This window comes from Lissotriton vulgaris, chromosome 7 (genome assembly GCF_964263255.1).
Source record: "Lissotriton vulgaris chromosome 7, aLisVul1.2, whole genome shotgun sequence".
NCBI classification, from domain to species: domain Eukaryota; kingdom Metazoa; phylum Chordata; class Amphibia; order Caudata; family Salamandridae; genus Lissotriton; species Lissotriton vulgaris.
In genome coordinates this window covers 1,546,470,128-1,546,489,637 of record NC_141695.1, presented here as the reverse complement: position 1 = coordinate 1,546,489,637, position 19,510 = coordinate 1,546,470,128, and the positions used below count along the sequence as shown (strand labels likewise).

At 44.2% G+C, this 19,510-nt stretch overlaps 1 protein-coding gene across 2 annotated transcripts in view; it reads right to left on the bottom strand.

Annotated features, from left to right (window-relative positions):
* LOC147705978 (protein-glutamine gamma-glutamyltransferase 6-like) overlaps window positions 1–19,510 on the bottom strand; it is a 322,464-nt gene that overhangs the window by 288,328 nt on the left and 14,626 nt on the right. The window lies entirely within an intron of this gene.

The window sequence follows — 19,510 nt, the reverse complement described above, 5'->3', positions numbered from 1 at the left end:
GATTGTTGGAAACGGCGTGGCTGCTAATATTTGTTTATAAAAAAAGTCTGTGGCCAGTTCATGGGTCTAGTAGATAATTAAGGTCATTAGACCCCTGGCCCAGCAACATTGTTAAGATTTATTGAGGCCTGCAGGAACAAGTGGACAGTGATTGGTTGGACTCCAACGTCCTGGTTTTCTGCCCATTTTTATCTAACTAATAATGAATGTTAGTGTGATTCACTATTACTGTAATAGAAAATGGAGGAGCTGGAATAGGAGATTTGCTGGCATTTAAGGTAAGTAAAATAAAATGCTTTTAAATGCATGTGTGCATGTATGCAGGTGAGTGTGTTTGTGCTACAGAAAGCTATGTATGTGTGCGTTTGTGCATATGTGAGCATATGTGTCAGAGAGTAGGAGTGAGTGTGTGACAGGTAGCGAATGAGACTAAGTGAGATGAGTGTGTCGGAGTAGGTGAAAAAAACAAGAGTATGAAGTAAATAAGCGTGAACTCAAGGGAGTAAAAAGATAAGAGTGAACATGAGGGTGAGTGTGAGTCAGTGAGTGAGAATGAGTGAGAAAAAGACTGAGTGCTTCAGAGGGATAATCAGTGAACGCAAGGGTGAGTAAGGATGAATGACAGCAGGTAAGTGTGAGTGTGAATGAGTGTAAATGAGCAATGTGAGCTTTAGTGAGTATCTTGTGTTATGCTTACGAGTCTGCTGTTCATCCTGCCTTACAATTCTTGGCTTTAACATTTACCCATAGCAAATGCTGGTACACTAGAGGCAGCTGTTTGCAGGCACCCATGACCAAATAATGGCACAGGCATACTAGATAGAGTACTTGCATAAAGGGACAACCATGGCAAACATTGGCTGACTGGTAAAAAGTCTTGGCTTGGGACACCTGTGTAAAAACACTGATGATGGCATAATGGAGAACATTCTTGGCATATGTGGCACCGTTAGCAAAATGATGGCACTGGTACACGGGAGGTAATTCTAGGCGTAAGGGACGACAACTGTGATACAATCCGTTTTCCCTGACGTACTAGACGTAATGTTTGGCATAAGGGTCACACAAGGCACATGGAAAGCACCAATGCTAACGTTCTGGCACTAGCACATTGCATAATATTTACGGCCTAAGGACCTATCATAGGTACATGGGGGACATCCATAACAAAATGCTGGCACTAACACTAGCACAGTACGATACAAGCAACAGAATGTTCCTAATGGCCAAACATACAGTATTCATTCATGTATTAGTGATCCTACTAATTAATCTTTGCGAGAGAAAGGAAGGAAAGACACACTTGATTTTTTCAAAAATAAATTCAATTTGTATTTAAAGGTTATTCAGTACATTAAGAACAAGCATTTGCAATGCAATAGGTCTCGCATTAGGAAAGTTTGAGCTATTGGTATTGTAAATGACAATTTTTTTATTTATGTGTTGGTTTTGAAAATAGCAAAATTAATAATGTTGGACAGGCCCCATGAAGGGCTCGCTCCCTCCCCGCATGACAGGGCCCCGACACCGGCCCTCCGGGTGCTACCCACAGAAGCAACCCACAACCCGTCCCCTACGGGACGCCTGCTCCCGGATATCTCTGTATCACTGGCCCGGGCCACCGTCAGCACCATTGCCCGGCCCAGCCGCCATCTTGGACACTGCACCACGAGGCCGCGTGGCCTCAGCTCGACCCCAACCCTGGGCCTGGCCAGGCCCCGACATCCCGGCACCACCATCCACCCAGGAGGTGAACGGACCACTTGGCAGGTCAATGGGAGAAAGAAGTGTCGATGGCTCTCCCCCGCCAGGTGCCGATCGCCCCCAGCCTCCCCGGGCGCTGGCTCCACCCCCCTGCTGGGTGTCTGGACTCCCTCATCCCGGACCTCCCAACCTCCAAGTGCGAGGGTCCGGACATCAAAGGGCGCCAGACCTATAACTGAGGCAGCTCCAGAGCAGGAAGGCAGTTGTATTCTGGAGTCGAGAGACACCGTGAAGAACTCATCCTTGACGGACTGCTGGCGCTGCCGCAGCCCTGCCTTGTGAACTGTCGTCCTGCCTGCTGGCGCTGCCGCGGCCTTCTGCAACCTTCATCCTCGTGGTGACCTGCTGGCGCTGCCGCGGCCTCTTGCAACCACCTTCGTCGTCGGGACCTGCTGGCGCTGCCGCGGCCCGTTGCTACCTACGACCTCCTCGGGACCTGCTGGCGCTGCCGCGGCCGACCTTCCCGAACGCCGAGCTCGAGGATTGTGAGCTACCCACCATCTCATCTGAATACCAGATTGGTAACAAGACTGTCCCGCTACCCCCTTTGCCTTCCAGAGACTAGAATTGAGAGGATCCTCGTGTCCTGATCTCACTGTACCGTACTACCGTACTTTAAGACCTGCATATAAAGAACGTTAACCTTATCCTTGTGTGGTGTCCATCTGTGGGGGGGAAGTTACTTGTCTGTACGATCGCTGGAGACGGCCCTCACCGGAGGCCTCTCCCCTTGTCCTCGGCCGACCCTCCAGGTCCCTGTCTAACAAATAGCTTTGTCATTTACAATGCCAATAGTTTTAACTTTTGCAAATGTGACACCTATAGAATTTGTAATGCAATATGTGTTTTATTTACGTGACTTAGATGTATCGTTATTACAAATAACAATGGCTTTTTTTACATAATTAATACTTAAAAGTTATTGTAATTTATAATGCCAATAGCTTAAACTTTTGTAAATAACTTTTGTGAAGATTATGTTCAGTGTATTTTATTGTGACGAAAATACAAAAACAGAAGTGAAATATTAACATCTTTTATATAAGAAAGCTATGGTAACAGGGAAAGAAAGATAGTATCCAGGCCGAAAGAGACAGACAGAAAGACTGACTAGCCTGTCCCTTAGTGTTCTTTGCATGTGGTGAGATTCTAGTTATGTTACAGGAACCTTAAGTGCACATATGCCAATAAGGTCCCCTTGGAGCCAGGAAGATAACAGCATCAGACTGCCAGCCTCTCATAAATAATAATCGGTACATTTTGATCAACATAAGTGTCAGATCTACAGCCTCCTCATAGGTCAGGTTCCAGGCTTCAAGAATATCTGGCACTGGCACCCACCCATCCGACTGGACTCTAGCTGCCCCTTTCTATAAAAATGTACATTGATATCTCCTCAGGGGCCCTGAAGTAATGGCGAGGTAACATGTAGCAGTTTACAAAACTCCTAAAAATTCTAATAGTCAGCTGCGTGCTACTCGCCGAAAAAAGCGCTTCGACGCCTGGTCAGAGTTAGTTAGCGCTATATTAATGCAATTACTATTACTGCAAAACAAATAGTCTTTCCTCTCTCCGACACACACACCACAATGTATCTGTACTGAAGAGCCACCCGCACCAAATACCACACGAGCCTGGCAGGCCTCGCTCCGGCCCTGCTCAAGCGGTTGATGGCCTGTCATGGAGGCGGCACAGCCGCCTACGGTACATACGTGGCTTCAAGAAACTCAAAGCGCCTCACACTGGGACCCTGTCGGTTACAGTACACAAGGTTGGGTTGATTTCTTTTGGGGGATGAGGGTGGGAGTTACAGGAGATTAAGAGGGTGGCCAAAAATCACAGGACGTTCAGCAGCATTGATCAGTTATTTGAACCCTTTATCAAGCCCTCCTCCGAGAACTTCCTCCCCCTCCTCCACCGATGCAGGCAAGATGAAAGAGGAAAAAAAACAAAAGAAAGCAGGCTTCCTCGTCATGTACCAAGACAGTGGCCCAAAAGTAAACATTTCGGCATTTTCTTCAATTAAGAAAACTAAACAAAAACAAGCAGAACGCCTGCACTGCATTAATCTCTGGAGGAGAGGCTGATGTCACTGAAGTCCTGGAGAGCTGCAGCCAATCCCGGCGCAGCCCTCTGATGACGCGGCGGCAATGGCTGAAACTATTCTTTTTCAGACGATATTTTTGTTAACCATGTTCTGAAGTACTTCCTTCGTTTTCATATGACTGTGATTGTGTTTGCTATCCGGTTGCTTTAATACTTGCACATGTGGAGTGAGACATTCAGATTCAGGCACCCGATTGTGGAACTTTTGTCTTCACAGCCTGCATTTCATCACAAATAGAACTACCTTTAAAAACGAGTCCTCACCGCCTTCCCTCGGATGGTCCTGGTGGGCAAAATCCAAGTCACAGGGGCAGTCCGAGCCTGGAGAAGCGAGCTCCGTGTGCCGGCGCCGCTGAAAGCTGATCTTGCGGCGACCTGGAAACTCTTGCCCGGCCGGCCAATCCGCTCGCGGCCGACCGGATGTCCCGCCTCCCGAGGTCCGCGAGCTGCGAGCTGCCGGCGCATGGAGCGCCCTGCCGTCCGGGGTAGCCCGGGTCCCCAGGAGGGGGCCGGGGAGAAGGAGGAGTGTGGCGCCTGTTGCGGGGCTCCTCTGACCTGAGGGAGCCCCGATTTAGAGGATGAGACGCGCCGCGCCGTGAGGAGCCCCGCCGGAAGAGCGCAGTCGGTGAGTGGGGCCCAGGGCTGATGTGAAGTGCGTGCGTGCCTGTGTGTATGCCTGGGGGGTGGGGGAATGAGGAGGTGGGAGTGTGTGCGCGCATGTGTGCGCGAGGGAATGTGTGTGCGCATGCGTGACTGTGTGTGATTGAGAGAGAATGCGAGGTAGGGGATAGTGTGCCTGTATGTGTGCCTGTATGTGTGCCGTATGCCTGCGTGTGCATGCGCGCGCCTGTGTGTGTGTGTGTGTGTGTGTGCGTGCGTGCGTGCATGCAGAGGGGTGGGGGCTGCCTGTGTCTGTGTGAGAGCCAGGGCTTGCACCGCTTATGCGCAGCTACCAGACGCTCGCTCCCGAGGTGAAATCTGACCTCGTCAAAGCGCGCGTCTGGTAGCTGTCCACATTCCTAAATACGGGCCACAATAGGTCTGAAGCAGACACCCTCAATGCTCACGCATTGAGCGTAGGTCTGCTCGACCTAAAAATTACTGTGGTTGCTCTAGAATAGTGCATAGAAACGTGTCAACAGAAGTGCTCCTGTGCAAAGTGATGTAAAAAGAAAAGTAAAGTTAATCAATGAAATTAACTTTTACTTATTGAAAAATGGAACAATGGCTCAAGTGGTTCCCAATTGCCAAAGGAGATCAGCCTCCTTGAAAAATAACTTATTGTTCATTCAGAAAGTCAATGAGCAATAAAGATGCTGTTAAATCTTGTTTTTATCTTGACTTATTTGCTGTCTGTTCAAGGAAAGAGGTCAAATGTTAGTTTGTCTTTTAACTAATTGCTGCTTGGAAAATGAGATTTATTTTTCTCCCACTTACATGAGTTAGAGGTTTTTGTCAAGATAGCTGTCTGAAGATGTCAGCTATTTTTCTCAAACACATAACATTTAAATAAATAGCCTGTGAATTAATATTACAAATATTTCAAAATCTATTAGGAATTACAAACAAATTTTTTGTAATTAAAAAGTGTGATGCAAACAAAGTTAAATAGGAGCAAAACAAACCAGAACACTTTACTTGGTGATGTGCAAATGATACAAATTTGGAGAAACTCTATTTCCTAAAATTATAGGGGCATATTATCAAGGACCGGTGTTAAAATTATCGCAGTTTTATCGGCAGGAAACTGATGATATAACGGCGATAATGGGCTTGATAATACGCCCTTGTTAATTCCCATAGAAGCACATGTTCTTGTGTTAACTTGGGCTTCTATGGGAATTAACAAGGGCGTATTATCAAGCCCATTATCACCGTTTTATCGGCAGTTTCCTGACAATAAAACGGCGATAATTTTAACACCGGTCTTTGATAATATGCCCCATAGTTTGTACTCTATACAGTTTATCAGTAAAGCTGCAAGTAAGTGAGAAAGTGTGTGGACATTTCAATGTGAAATCTACTGATTACATATGACAGTGTGTTACCACTTTATTCTTTAATTATGTATTTATTAAAATTGATTGTTTCTAAACATGATTTGAGAAACATTCCTACCCCGCCCTGATGAAAATGCTGTAATGAACTAAGAGGCAAGTCAGGGGTCATGTGTATCCTATATGTGGCTAGTTTTGTATTATATATGGAAAGGAAGTTTAGTCTATGAAATCAAACAAAATAGTTTTTAGAACAGCAGACATGCAGAACTTGTAATGTAATGTAATTTACAGTTTATATAGCACATAAATCACCCGAAGGTCTCAGAGCGCTAGCAGGTCCACTGACAGAGGCAACGGGCAGAGGTTAGTAAAGCCAGGTTTTTCGTTTTTTTACGGAATCTCATGTGATTGAGTTCAGTCCTAAGACAGAGAGGAAGGGAATTCCAGGCCCCTGGGGCAGTTTTACTAAAAGCCCTGTCACCATTTCTGACGGTTCGGACTTTAGGAACCGTAAGAAGTTGTTGGTTGGACGATCTGAGTGTTGGGGCCCTGTTGTAGAATTTGAGTTTGTTACCCAAATAAGATGGTCCTGGTTCATTGATATTTTTATGAACCAGGCAACATAGTTTGAATTTTATGTGTTTTTTGACGGGAAGCCAGTGCAACGTTTTAAGGCAGAGAAGGTGAACGGGAAGGAAGGTCAAGCACCAATCTGGCCACCGTATTCTGCACTACCTGAAGTTTTGCCAGAAGATTTTCATTGATGGAGGCTAACAGGGCATTCCCGTAGTCGATCCGACTAACGATGAGGCCTTGAACTAGAGGCATGCGAGACGATAGGGGGATCCATTTGAAGATTTTCTTTAGGCTGCACATTATTCCAAAGCAGGTGCCAGTTACTCTGTTGACATGTTCAGCCATGGACAACTTATTGTCCACAATAACCCCTAAGTTCCTGACTGATGTCTTAGGAGCGGGACACGTACCCAGAGTGGGTGGCCACCATTCTTCTGACCAGATCCTATCGGCCTTTCCAAAGAGTACAATCTCGGTTTTACTAGCGTTTAACATCAAATAATTGCTGGACATCCAGTCGTGTATTGCAATCATGCATTTTTGAAATCTTATTTTGGTCTCATTAGGATCTGGACAGATGGTAACCAAAAGCTGGGTGTCGTCAGCATAAGATACAGTTCCAAAACCGAAGGCTTGGATCACTTTGGCCAGAGGGGACACATATAGGTTAAAAAGCGTAGGGCTCAATATTGATCCTTGGGGTACGCCTTTATCATTTCCTTGATAGTCCGAGAAATGTTTTCCCACTTGGACCCTAGAGCGCCCGTTAGACAGATAACTCTTAAGCCAAAGCAGTGCGGGCCCTCGACACCAATCTCTGTCAAACGTTCTATCAAGATGTGATGCAAGATGGTATTGAAGGCCGCCAACAAATCAAGCAGGACCAGTATGGCGGACTGCCCAACGTCTAAAGACATCCTGGCTTTGTCCACTATTTCGAGCAAGGCAGTCTCAGTGCTGTGAAACGCACGAAAGCAAGACTGAGTAGGATCCAGAAGCTTGTTTGTCTCCAAGTAGGAGCCTAATTGCTTGTTTACCAAGGATTCTATTATTTTACCAAATAGTGGCAGAAGAGAAATGGGGCGGTAGTTTGAAAGTTGTTTTGCATCGGCTGAGGGCTTTTTCAGGATTGGTCTAATTGTCGCCTCCTTCCAGTGCAGAGGAACCGAGGCGTGGAACAGGGAAAGATTAAGAATTTTTGTTAACACAGGGGTGAAAGCAGGAGCAATTTTTTGAAGGATCTGGGAGGATGCTGGATCACTTGGGGAACCTGACTTTATCTTGTGTAGGGCAATGTCTACTTCAATTTCTGAGAAGGGTTGGAATTCTCTAAGACCCGTATCTGGGAGATCAGATTCCATGTAAATTTCAGCTGATGGGAATATTGTCTGGGCGGGAAGAGCTGATTGAGGAAAGGATTTATGAATATGCTTAATTTTATCATTAAAATAGGAGGATACAGAATTAACCCACTCCTGTGAGGCCATTTGGGGAGGGCTGACAGGCAGGAGGATTAGTGAATTCTTTTATTATTTTAAACAATTCTTTCTGAGAGTTTGCTGCCTGATGGATCCTATGCCCTCAGTAATCCTTTTTCGCTCTGGCTATTTCTATCATATAAAGTCTATTTAAGTCTTTGTATTGTTGTTTATCAGAATGAGCTTTAGTTTTACGCCATTTCTTTTCTGCTGACCTTACAGAAAGTTTGATTTCTTCCAAGTTCGGACTTGCTCATTTGAAGGTGCTCACATATGTGATAATGAAGAAAATGGCAGCTCAATTAATTAAATTGTTTGACCACAATCACATAATTTGAAAACAGTTTATGCTTCAAGAGCAATATAAATAAGTTGAGTAGATTATTTAAGTCACTAGACCAGCAGGTCTAGTAAAGTTGTTTTAATTATTTGAAGCCTGATCTAGGATATGAGTCCATGGTTAAGGATAGGAGGTCAAGGAATCCGGACACACCATCCCAAAGGAGCAAAGATTCAATCCAGTCCAGAAGACTAGTGTCTAGCACCTAAAATGTACTGTCCCTTGGCATGAGGGTCTTTATCAGGACAAACACAAAACCATATAGGTAAAAAGGCAACCTAAATAGAATGGAAAAATCCATTAAAAACCACATGGTGAAAGCACCCTAGTTAAAAACGTGGGGCATACTATCAAGCACAGAGTTAAAATGATCTCTGCTTTAGCGGCAGAAAACTACTGCTAAAGCGGCGATATTGGGCTTGATAATATGCCTTTGAGAATTCCAATAGAAGCCCATGTTGACACCAGAACATGGGCTTCTGTTGGAATTCTCAAGGGCATATTATCCAGCCCATTATCGACGATTTAGCGACAGTTTTCTGCCGCTAATGCAGCGATAATTTTAACTCTGTTTCTTGATAACATGCCCCACAATCTCTTTTTTTATGCTAGAAAAACCTTCTCACTGCTGTCGGGGGCCAACACTAACCTGAAGTATTGTGAGCACAAAGGATCACTGTGGGGTTACTAATTGATGAACCAATATAGGGCGCATTGCTCCTTATCCTCAAAAAACCATTGTACGATCTGACAAGGCCTTTTAACGAGGTCTGCGTACCATCAAAGAACTACAATGGGTCCCTGGAAAACGAAACATGAACACATGAAAACATTCAACCAATGAAACTAAGCTTTCAGCCAATGAAAATGTGACCATGCAGCAAGGGTAAGAATGGACTGCCATGATCCCCTTACCTAAATGAATAACGCAAAGAATCGGTTCGGGATACAAGCAGAGTTTACAGGGCACATAGGATTCTCGAAATAACAGCAACTTCTTCTTTAGCAGTGTAATGGGAGTCCCCCGACAAAAAACGGCAGGTCTTTGCGGGGATAGAAATGTAAATTGCCAGTGAGGCACTATAGATATATCTCGCAATGTTATGGATACAGTTTCAGGCATGCCATATTCCGCTTACCTATACGGGACAGCCGGTTCCGTCAGCACTTCAATCATCGAAAGAGAACCCGATCCACCATTTAATCGTGGCGGGTCTCTGAAACAACCTTAAATAGGACACAGCATAAAGCGTGTTTGTCAAAGAAATTAACCATAAAACAAAAATTACAAGAAAAAGGACTCTGGGGTCGGTGTCCGCTTACCTTAATGGGACAATCACAACAGATAAATTAGTCAAGTCGGGAGTGCAGGATAAAAATGAGCAGACGCGGCAGCAAAGTGCACATAGACGGGTGCACAATGGACTGATCATTTGCCCTACCTTCAAAAGCATACTCCTAAAATGGGCAAGTCCCATACTAGTGTTTCGGATGACAAAAAACTAAACCAAGGAGCAGCACACACTCAATAGTATAAAAATTTGAATTTATGCAAAAAGAGGTCCTGCATGGTGACATATAAACTGGAAATAAACTATTCTCAAAAGGCAAAAAGGCTTATGGCTTCAGGTGGAAGAGAGAAGATAAAAGTAAAGCGAGAAGTACAGATTATAAGAATATTCCGCAATTATACAATGAGATTGTTACACATAAATGCTCTTTTTCAAAAAAGAAGGTAGTACATCCACAAATATAATCAAACATAAATGACAAAATAATTAGACATACTCCACAGACAAACAAAGGAATACAAAACTATCCAAACTTGAATGAAAACAATGATCAGTTATTATTTACAAATGTAAAAGAGGATACATTACAGTATATACATATGTACAAAGGAACACATTTAAAAATTAAAGATGAAAGGTTCATGATATGCACATTTGTGGCATGATATACCAAATAGACAAATTGATTCAGATATTACTGATGGTGGACACCTGTCTGGAGATTTCTTCATACTCATTCAGTCCCCAAGTCACCGTATCAAGGTTGTGTATCCATTTGAATGCTTGTAGATTCAGGATGGTTGTAAGATTTCCACCCCTGGGATTGGCATGGGCCCTTTCTATGACCAACCACCTCAGGCTCTCAGCCTGGTGTCCAAAGGTACTGAAATTCTCTACTAGTGGTGCCCGCTGGTCCTTACACCGGATCCTACTACAATGCTGTATTATACATGCTTTTACTTTCTGTCTAGTTTGGCCTACATATAAAAAATCACATGGTCACAAAATCAGATGTACTGCATCAGTACTATTACAGTTTGTGTGGTCCTTGAATGTGTACATTTGTTCTCTGTATGTGAAGGCCTTCATTTCTAGAGTAGGAGAGCAAGCCTTGCAATGACCACATTTAGAATGTCCTTTGACATGGGTCGATAGATTAGACTTAACAGGTCCTATGAGGAGGGGTGTGGCCAAGCAACATGGTCAACAGGACGTGTCTCTGAGAGGCTCCCTACCGGTCCTCTCTTATCCTGCAACGTCCTTTGCCTTATCAGCACTCAAATAACCGCAGACGTATGGCTCAATGCCATTGAGAGAGGCAGCGAAGCTGGGCAGTTAATAAGTGCCCCCCCCCCCACTCCCTCCGGAGCTGCTGTAGTTTCCACTGGGCTGAATCAGGCCTACAAAGAGGCCTAGGTGCAGGCGGTTACCCATACTATTTGGCGGTGCCTGGCCTAACGTTTGTTGGAGGCCGGACCTTTGAGCCGGTGATCGTTGAAGGAGCTCCGCTGGCCGTGGAGGGCATGATCGACTCCCGTGAGGACTGCTCAAGTGCTGCGGAGGGTCCTGGCCCGGGCTCGAGTTTTTGGTAAGCAGCCAAGACTGGGGTGAGAAGGCCTGAGACTGCCGGCTGCATTGGTCCTGGCAGTGGGACAGAGTTAACCTGGAGGCCGCTTCTGGTTGGGGCGGAGCAGAGGAGCAGTGAAGCCTGGCGAATTCTGCCTCACCAGAGAGCTGATGCTACGGTAGTGCGGCCCTGCCTGGTGGGCCGTTCCCAATTGGAGACAGCAGGGCTGAGGGGCACATTTCCAGGACTCCAAGCACATATTGAGCATAATGGCTGATATTGAGTGGCAACCAGGCACGTTACTAGTGACGATGGATGTGGTGTCTCTTTACACCAGTATCAATCCTAAACTAGGGATGCAAGCTATGGATAAAATACTTTCGAACAGACCAGCATCGTTGTGGCCTCACACGAAAATGCTGTTACAAATGATGGAACTGATCCTAGAGAACAATTACTTCATCTTTGACCGAAAATGGTTTCGACAAAAGAGGGGGGTAGCCATGGGCTCCAAGTTTTCGCCCTCATTTGCTAATCTATTTATGGGAGCAGTCGAAACTGATCTAATTTGGGGAACCAAAGGAGCCAGATATATTGACTCCATTGTTTTCTGGGGTCGTTATATCGATGACTGTTTTCTTTTGTGGTCCGGCACCGAGGACCTACTTTCATCCTTTTTTGAATATCTGAATCACAATACATGGGATATCAAATTTACCATGCAACACAGCAAAGACAAGATGGAATTCTTAGATCTTGAATTTTATGTAAGAGACAATGTCTTACAAAGCAAGCTCTACAGGAAACCGACCTCGTGTAATTCCATCCTCCATGCTTGCAGCTTTCACCCTATACACCAGATTCAGGCAATTCCTTATGGGGAATATCTCAGGGCGAGACGCAACTGTAGTGAACCAATCGAGTTCGAGAACTGTATAACTAACATGAGAAATAGATTCCTTAAGAGAGGTTATTCCCTGAAATCACTGAAAACTGCAGAGAAAAGGGCTAGACGCACCTCAAGATCAGATTGCTTGAAGAAACGCACAGAGCCTGTTTCCTCCACCCAGAAGATAAGACTAATCACTGAATTTAATGCTTTGAATCATTTTGTCAAGAAAAGTATCAACAAACATTGGAACTTACTAACAGGTGATACTGCTCTCAAAGAATGTATTTCTGAGAGGCCAGCTATCACATACAGAAAGGGCTTCACACTTAAAAACAAACTCAGTCCTACTGTTCCGCACAAAACCGCTGCGCTTGACTGGCTGACTACAAGAGGCATTGGCTTTTACAAATGTGGTTTTTGTTCCATGTGCATATGGGGCAAACATGGGACGAAGACATTCAATGGCTTCGATGGAACTAAATACGACATCAAGCATAACATTACATGTCTAACTAGATTCGTGGTCTATATCATTGAATGTCAATGTGGTAAAATCTATGTAGGCAGCACCATCAGGCCCCTGAAAGAGAGAATGGCTGAACACATGAGAGCCATTCAGAAAAGAGATCCGAAATACCCAGTGGCTTTACATATTGCAGAATGTCAACCACGAGAGGATGAAGTCAATGTGCGTTTCTTCGGAATAGACACAATCCCTCTGAATATCAGAGGGGGTAATCGAGAACTCATACTGAGGCGTAGGGAAGCTACGTGGATCATGCGTTTGCAATGCGTGGAACACGGACTTAACTTTTACCAAGAACTTCAATTTTTTCTGGGTAACTAAACACCCAATATGTTGTAAGATCTGAAACAGTATAGCAATCATGAATGTTCCATACAATTATACCCAATAGGTTATATACAAACCATTTCGAACTGGGTTGTAGAACTTTTTGGACAATGCCTTTTGAATACCAGATTAACATTTATTACCTATAGCATGTATTCACCGTATGAGTCAAGGATGTTTATAATATCATTTGTTAAACTGATATCATTATGTGGCTTTTCGTTGAACTTCAATAACAGCTTGTATTGTATATATAAATGTTATGTCACCAATAAGAACACTTATTAGGCACCGTTTTCACTCTTGGTGTGCACTCGCCACTTTACTACCTTATAACCAACCGGGTTTTTTGTATTATTTCAATGATACCATTCTTCCAACATGGAGGACTATGAGTCGTCATACACGCTCTAGTCTTTCAGGCTAATATCGTATAAAGGCACTTCCTGCTTCCGGTCACATGTCCGTCTTTCAAAACACGGCGACCGGGAACACACAGAGGAGGGATATCATAACTTTGGTGAGTCTTGATACAATTTGATCTGCCCGCACACTGGCTAATTCAAGAAGTGACTAAGCGATATTTTATTCGCTCTTATCGCTTACCTTCTCACACTGTCTCATTGTCCTTATAGTTCGCAATCCACAGAGGGATCGAACCTTATCCACTTTCATGAAACCTTAATTGGATCCCCTCCCGGTACGGCTTGGTACACACATGTATCCAGGTACGTTCCCTTCTGTTTATTTGTGACTACATCACAACTTAATCCATTTAGTTTTACACGATATATTTTAAAATCTATTACAATCTCCTTTGTTACACAGTATACCTTTGCTTTCATCCACCATACTTGGTTTGGAGAACTTATAAACGGATGAAAAACCGATTGCTCTAAACTCAGAGCGGAGAATCACTGTTTATATTCCGATGTTTATTAACTTCACATACTGGTAAGCAGGACCAATGATAAATTCTTTAAGCACCCTACCATATGCAATTGCTTGCCTCACTCTTATGCCTCCCCCCCTTTCTCAACACACAGAACTATCCACCCGAAGTCAAAGTGTCCATTAAGTCCGACCTACTGACCAGTTGGTCACACCACTAGGTATGCATTTTCAGATTTTATAAGGCATAGGAATTTTAAGCACAATTTTCACTAGTAATCAATGCACCTTGATCTATTGATCGTCACGGACTCACTCACACCGTCCAGCAATCAATAGTAACACTTGTCCGCCCTGAGTCTTTCCAAATGTAGGATCGTCGAGAGCACGGCAAGTCAGAGAGCACTACAGTTTCTATTCACATCCTTGAATGTGTCCTCACCAATCAACTATGCGCCGTAATTGTTTTAATAAGAGTTTTGAAGAAGCATGTTTCAACCTTCTGGAGAATTGACGCTAGACACTGAAACAATTCGTGGGCAAATAAGGCTTCACATTCATGCACTTCAAGACCTATCTTCGTCACGTATCGCACAAATTTTAACATGTTAAGCATGTGAGATATGCTATATCTACGTTGTTTTCTGTTTTATCAGCCCTGAAGAGTAGTGTTGACTCAACTTTAAACACGACGAAACACGTGTCGGCTGAATGTGGATCAAATAAACAACTTTCCTAAGGATAAAGATACAAGGATCTGCTGTTGCTTATTACTGAACTGTCAATTACTTTGTTGAAACGTTTTTCTTTTCCTGATCATACTGATTTATGGTTGCGAGAGCTTTGCGCCTTGAACTTTCCCAGGTGGACCTCATGGCAGCTATCCAGGGCTTCAGGACAATCCTTGAAGGGAAAATTGAGGCCGTGTCTACAGAGGTCAATCTCTTGCGTGCCGACTTGAGGAAAGTGTTTGATAAGGTTAATACGATTGAAGGTGCAACTGTAGATCTTCAATCTGAAGTGACAACTTTGAAAGAACAGGTGGTGGACGAAGTATGGACTTTCCTGAATGAGGGAAGAGAGGTGAGACAGAGCGGTTTGTGGAATCATGGATATGTGATACTTTCTAGCCTGCTGGCCTGCCAACGCAGTTTTTAATTGAGAGGGCGCACCATCATTATATCGCGTGTCCTAAACTACAGAGATAGGGATTGTCTTTTATTGGCAGCTCGCAAAGCTACTAACCTCTTGTACTAGAATCATAAGATCTCCATTTACCCAGATTACTTGCAAAAGTACAAGCCCAGAGTAGGTCCTTCTTGAAGGCTAAGAGATAGCTGAGGAGGATGGGTCTTCGGTATATGCTCCTGCATCCGGCCCATCTGAGATTAATTTCGGAGGGCAAGTCACACTTTTTTACATCGCTGGGGATGTATGGAGGTGGCTAAAGATGTGGGACACAGTGACGAAAGAACAACAAGGATCCTGGAAGGCAGGGTCATGGCGGAGGGTGGCATCCCAGAACTCCAACTGGAGAGTCAGGGTGGGCGCTGAGAGCAGCCAGATGGATGAGGGGGGATCATGCGAGGGTTATTCTCCAAGAAGATGGCACCATGGCACTGGAGACTCCTGATTGATGCTCTGGACTTTGAAACACCTACAACGGGCAAAGTGGTGATCACTGATAGCGTGACTGAACCCGAGGGGAACTGAATGCTTAGAGATAAGGATATGGGGGATACATAAGGATAAATAACAGTTAATGTTTATTGTATGTAACAGTTGTGGTTCTTTGTATGGGAGGATGGGGGGGTCTCCCACATTTAGTGGTAGGCTTTAGTTGGGGGAAGGAATGTTTAGGCTGTAGGTCCTGGCAGCAGAACAATTATGGGCGAACATACAGTTTTGTTCAGAATAAGCAGGTGATTTCCAGCGTAGGGGAGGTCACAGGCACTGAAATTCCCTGGACGCCTGCGGCATGCTTGCTGGGAATAATAAAGAAACTTAGAGGATGTAAGATGTCTTACACATTTCTACAATTAACGTTGCTTCTAGCAAAGTGGAGAGTTGCTGTGGGTTTGATGGGGAGCAGGGTACCGAGTGTAGATCTATGGGTATGTGATATTTTGGATTGAGGAACTACAGAGGTGCATCATATATGCATTGTCCACACTGATGAGAAGGCCCCTAAGGATGGCGACCTAGAGACAACTAAAAGATAACTATAATCCAATGGATCTCTGGATTTTGACTCTGGTTAGGAATGGATTTTGAGCTCATCAAGACAGTAATACTGAAGCTATTAACGACATCTGCACCTTCCTCGTCTGAGGCGAAACTGCAGCCCTCATCCTCCTGAACCTCTCGGCCACCTTCGATACCGTCTCCTACCGCACCCTATGCACAAGACTCTGGTGCCAGCATCTGCGACAAAGCCCTGGAATGGATCTGCTCCTTCCTCACCAGCCGAACACAGAGTCAGACTACCACAGTTCCACTCTGAACTCACAGAGACCAGCTGTGGAGTGCCTCATGGATTCTCCCTGATCACCACTCTCTTCAATCTACTTGGCCCTGCTCGCAGCCATCGTCAGGAACCACGGACTCAACAATGTCTCCTACGCCCACAACACCCAGCTGATTCTCTTCCTCACCAATGAACCCACAGTAGCCAAGAACAACTTCCACGACTTGATGAAGGCTGTCGCCACCTGGATGAAAAGCAGTTTCCTCAGGATCGACTCAGAGAAGACCGAAGTTTTCTGGGACAACTCCTGGTCGCCTGCAGCACTTGGAACAGACCACGCACCAAACCTCAGCATCATGCTGGACTCCTCGCTCACCATGAACCACCAGATCAACACCATCTTATCAGTCAGCCTTCACACCTGCTCGGAAAGATCTTCGAGTGGATCCCCACCGAGTCCAGAAAGATGGTCACCCACACACTCATCAGCAGCACAATCGACTATGGCAAAGCACTCCACACCAGTATCACCCAGAAACTCCGCAAGAAACTGCACAACATTCAGAATTCCTCCACCAGACTCATCCTCAATATCCCCCACCACATCCACATCACTGGCCACCTGAGAGACCTCCACTGGCTCCTAACCAACAAAACAATCACCTTCAAGCTCCTCACACAAGCCTACAAAGCCCTCCATGACAAGGGACCTGCGTATCTTAACCACAGCCTCGCATTCCACGCACCCACCAGAGACCTCCACTCCGCCCAACTGGCCCTGGCCACAGTCCCACAGATCCAAAAGAACACGGCCGGAGGAAGATCCTTCTCCAGCCTCGAAGCAAAGACCTGCAGCACCCTGCCTCTCCACCTCAGGCAATCACTATCACTGCCTCAAACATGGCTTCTTCGAATGAACCACAGCGCCTTGGATGGATCAGCATTCCCCCCCCCCCCCCCTCCCACCCCCCAGAGCCTTCAGACCCTTAAGGGTGAGTAGCCGCGCTCTACAAAACACTTGAATGATTGATTGCAAGACCGAAAGGTAAACCATGTCTCTATAAGCACCTGCCTATTTTCTGGAGCTTCCACAGAGATATTACACTTTAGGTCTTATAAAATAAATACATTCAGCATTGAAAAACCAAGTCTACAGATTAAAAAAACAAATGATCTAGAATAAGTTTTAAATAAGTTCTTGCCATGTTTCTTTATTGTGTGTACATAAAAAAAATGATTTGTTTGAAAAAAAAAGTCATCTCTAGTTCATATTGAAAATAAATTATCGATATCAATTAATACACATGGATGTGGCTGCTATGCTTTTTAAATTATTGTTCTTTCCCAATTATTTATCAATCCATTTCTCATTTTAGTATTCACTAAAAAAAGCTAATAAATCATGACAGTTTGTGGTATAGATAGTTAATATTCCCAGTGCTGTTCTGTATTGTAGTACTATATTTCTTTTAGACAAACACATAATTGTTCATGTAATCCAAAGAGAAACGAGTAAAGTTCCTTTGTCTGTCATAGCAACACCCTAAAATAGGTGTTGTCTACAACAGTCTTTGTTATGTTTTCTTAATCATGCAGATATTTCGAAGCATCAGCAATTTCAATTATTATTGTGGTGTCATCAGGGTTGCTTTCATGTGGCATGATTTCCTGGGAAAAGTGATTGTCAAAGGTCATATGATGTCACTTCTTGCAATGTTATTCAGGTCAAAGGGTGTGTGATGTCACTTCCGCTACCCTTGGCATTGTGGTGAATCGATGTACAAGGTAATGCTGATTTGCTTAAATCCTGCAGCACTGGCATTTAGGTAACATGTTTTGAAGGAACCTAAAAACACGTAAGGGGATGTTTGGGCATTCTGCGAGAACACTTAACGGGTCTTCTCAAGACAAGTGATCTGATAAAACAAGTATTCAACGCCTCGTCGGGGATAGTAACCGCTATTGATAACTTGGTAATAGGAATGCAAAGAAAGAAGAAGCTACTTGTTGTGTAGCTTACCCATTCTGTGTTCTACAGCACGGGGCATGCTAGGTCATCCCTAACACAGTAATGCTCTATGGGCCATGATCCTGCAAAGGGCAGCTGGCAGAGACAGTAATATGGTACAGACCTGTCCCATGAATGTTATGCTTAAACAAAGCATTACTTGTAACATGCTACCTGCCTGTTCGTGTCTTACTGGAAAAGAACACACACACTACAAATTGGCGACGAGTGGACCTGCGTGGAAACGTTCATCATTTTGTGAATGTATTGGTTTATGGGAGTGACAGCGGTTCAGGATTGGATATTCTCTGCCGTGTCGGAGGAGTTCGGCAGCCAAGCTACAGTAAAGTATTTACCTATCAGCATGTTTTTACTGATGGAGTTGGTCAGTCAGTCAGTCAAAACACTTTATTCGATTAGTTAAAATCATAAAAGACAATATAAAAACATTCATGTTAATATATAAAATCCTTCAATCAATGATAATGAAAACATTACACAATAGGAAATTTAAAATCAATTAAAAAGCCCAAGTAAAATATCAAATTAAAATCAGCCAGGGAACATTTATACAGTTAATTTTTTGCTATTGATTCGTACAGCAGCCACCAGAAAGCTAGCAACAGAGAATATAACACGCGTATTGCTTAGCATCTGGAGAAATATGAGAGCAGGCCTGACTTGAGTAAGGCCAGCCTCTCTAAGAATTGGCAAGAAATACTTTTTACGAATCTACGCATAGAAATCACAGAACATAATAAAATGCATTATATCAGGTGTAGAAAAGTTGCCACAGCTACAGGGGTCGCTATTTTCAGGTTTGTACCATATAGGGAAAACACCAAGGGAGAAATGGATGATGTTGAACCGAAATCTAATTAAAAGCTGGCGATGGAAGGGTCTGGTGACAATTATTAAATATGGTTCGAGGGAAGGTGAGGTTTGCAAAACATAGTTAGCCTTAACAGATGGTTTCAATAACTCTAACTCCTCCCTCTCCATTGTCGCCATAAGAAGAATGTTTTTCTTAGTCCAGCATATGTCTTACCTGGTAATAGAGTCCGGTGAGGTATAGAGCTCAGGGCGCCCAAGTTTAGTAAACATGGCTTTAATATACATTAACCACAGGACCCTACTAACCCTATCCAGGGAAAGACAATCAAGTAGAATTTGATGGTTCAAGGAGATTTCTTGATTCAGCCAAGTCTTTAACCAGCATATCAGCAGGGCAACTTTCATCTGGTCAGTGACATAGCCCAAACCCAATTCCGTGTGC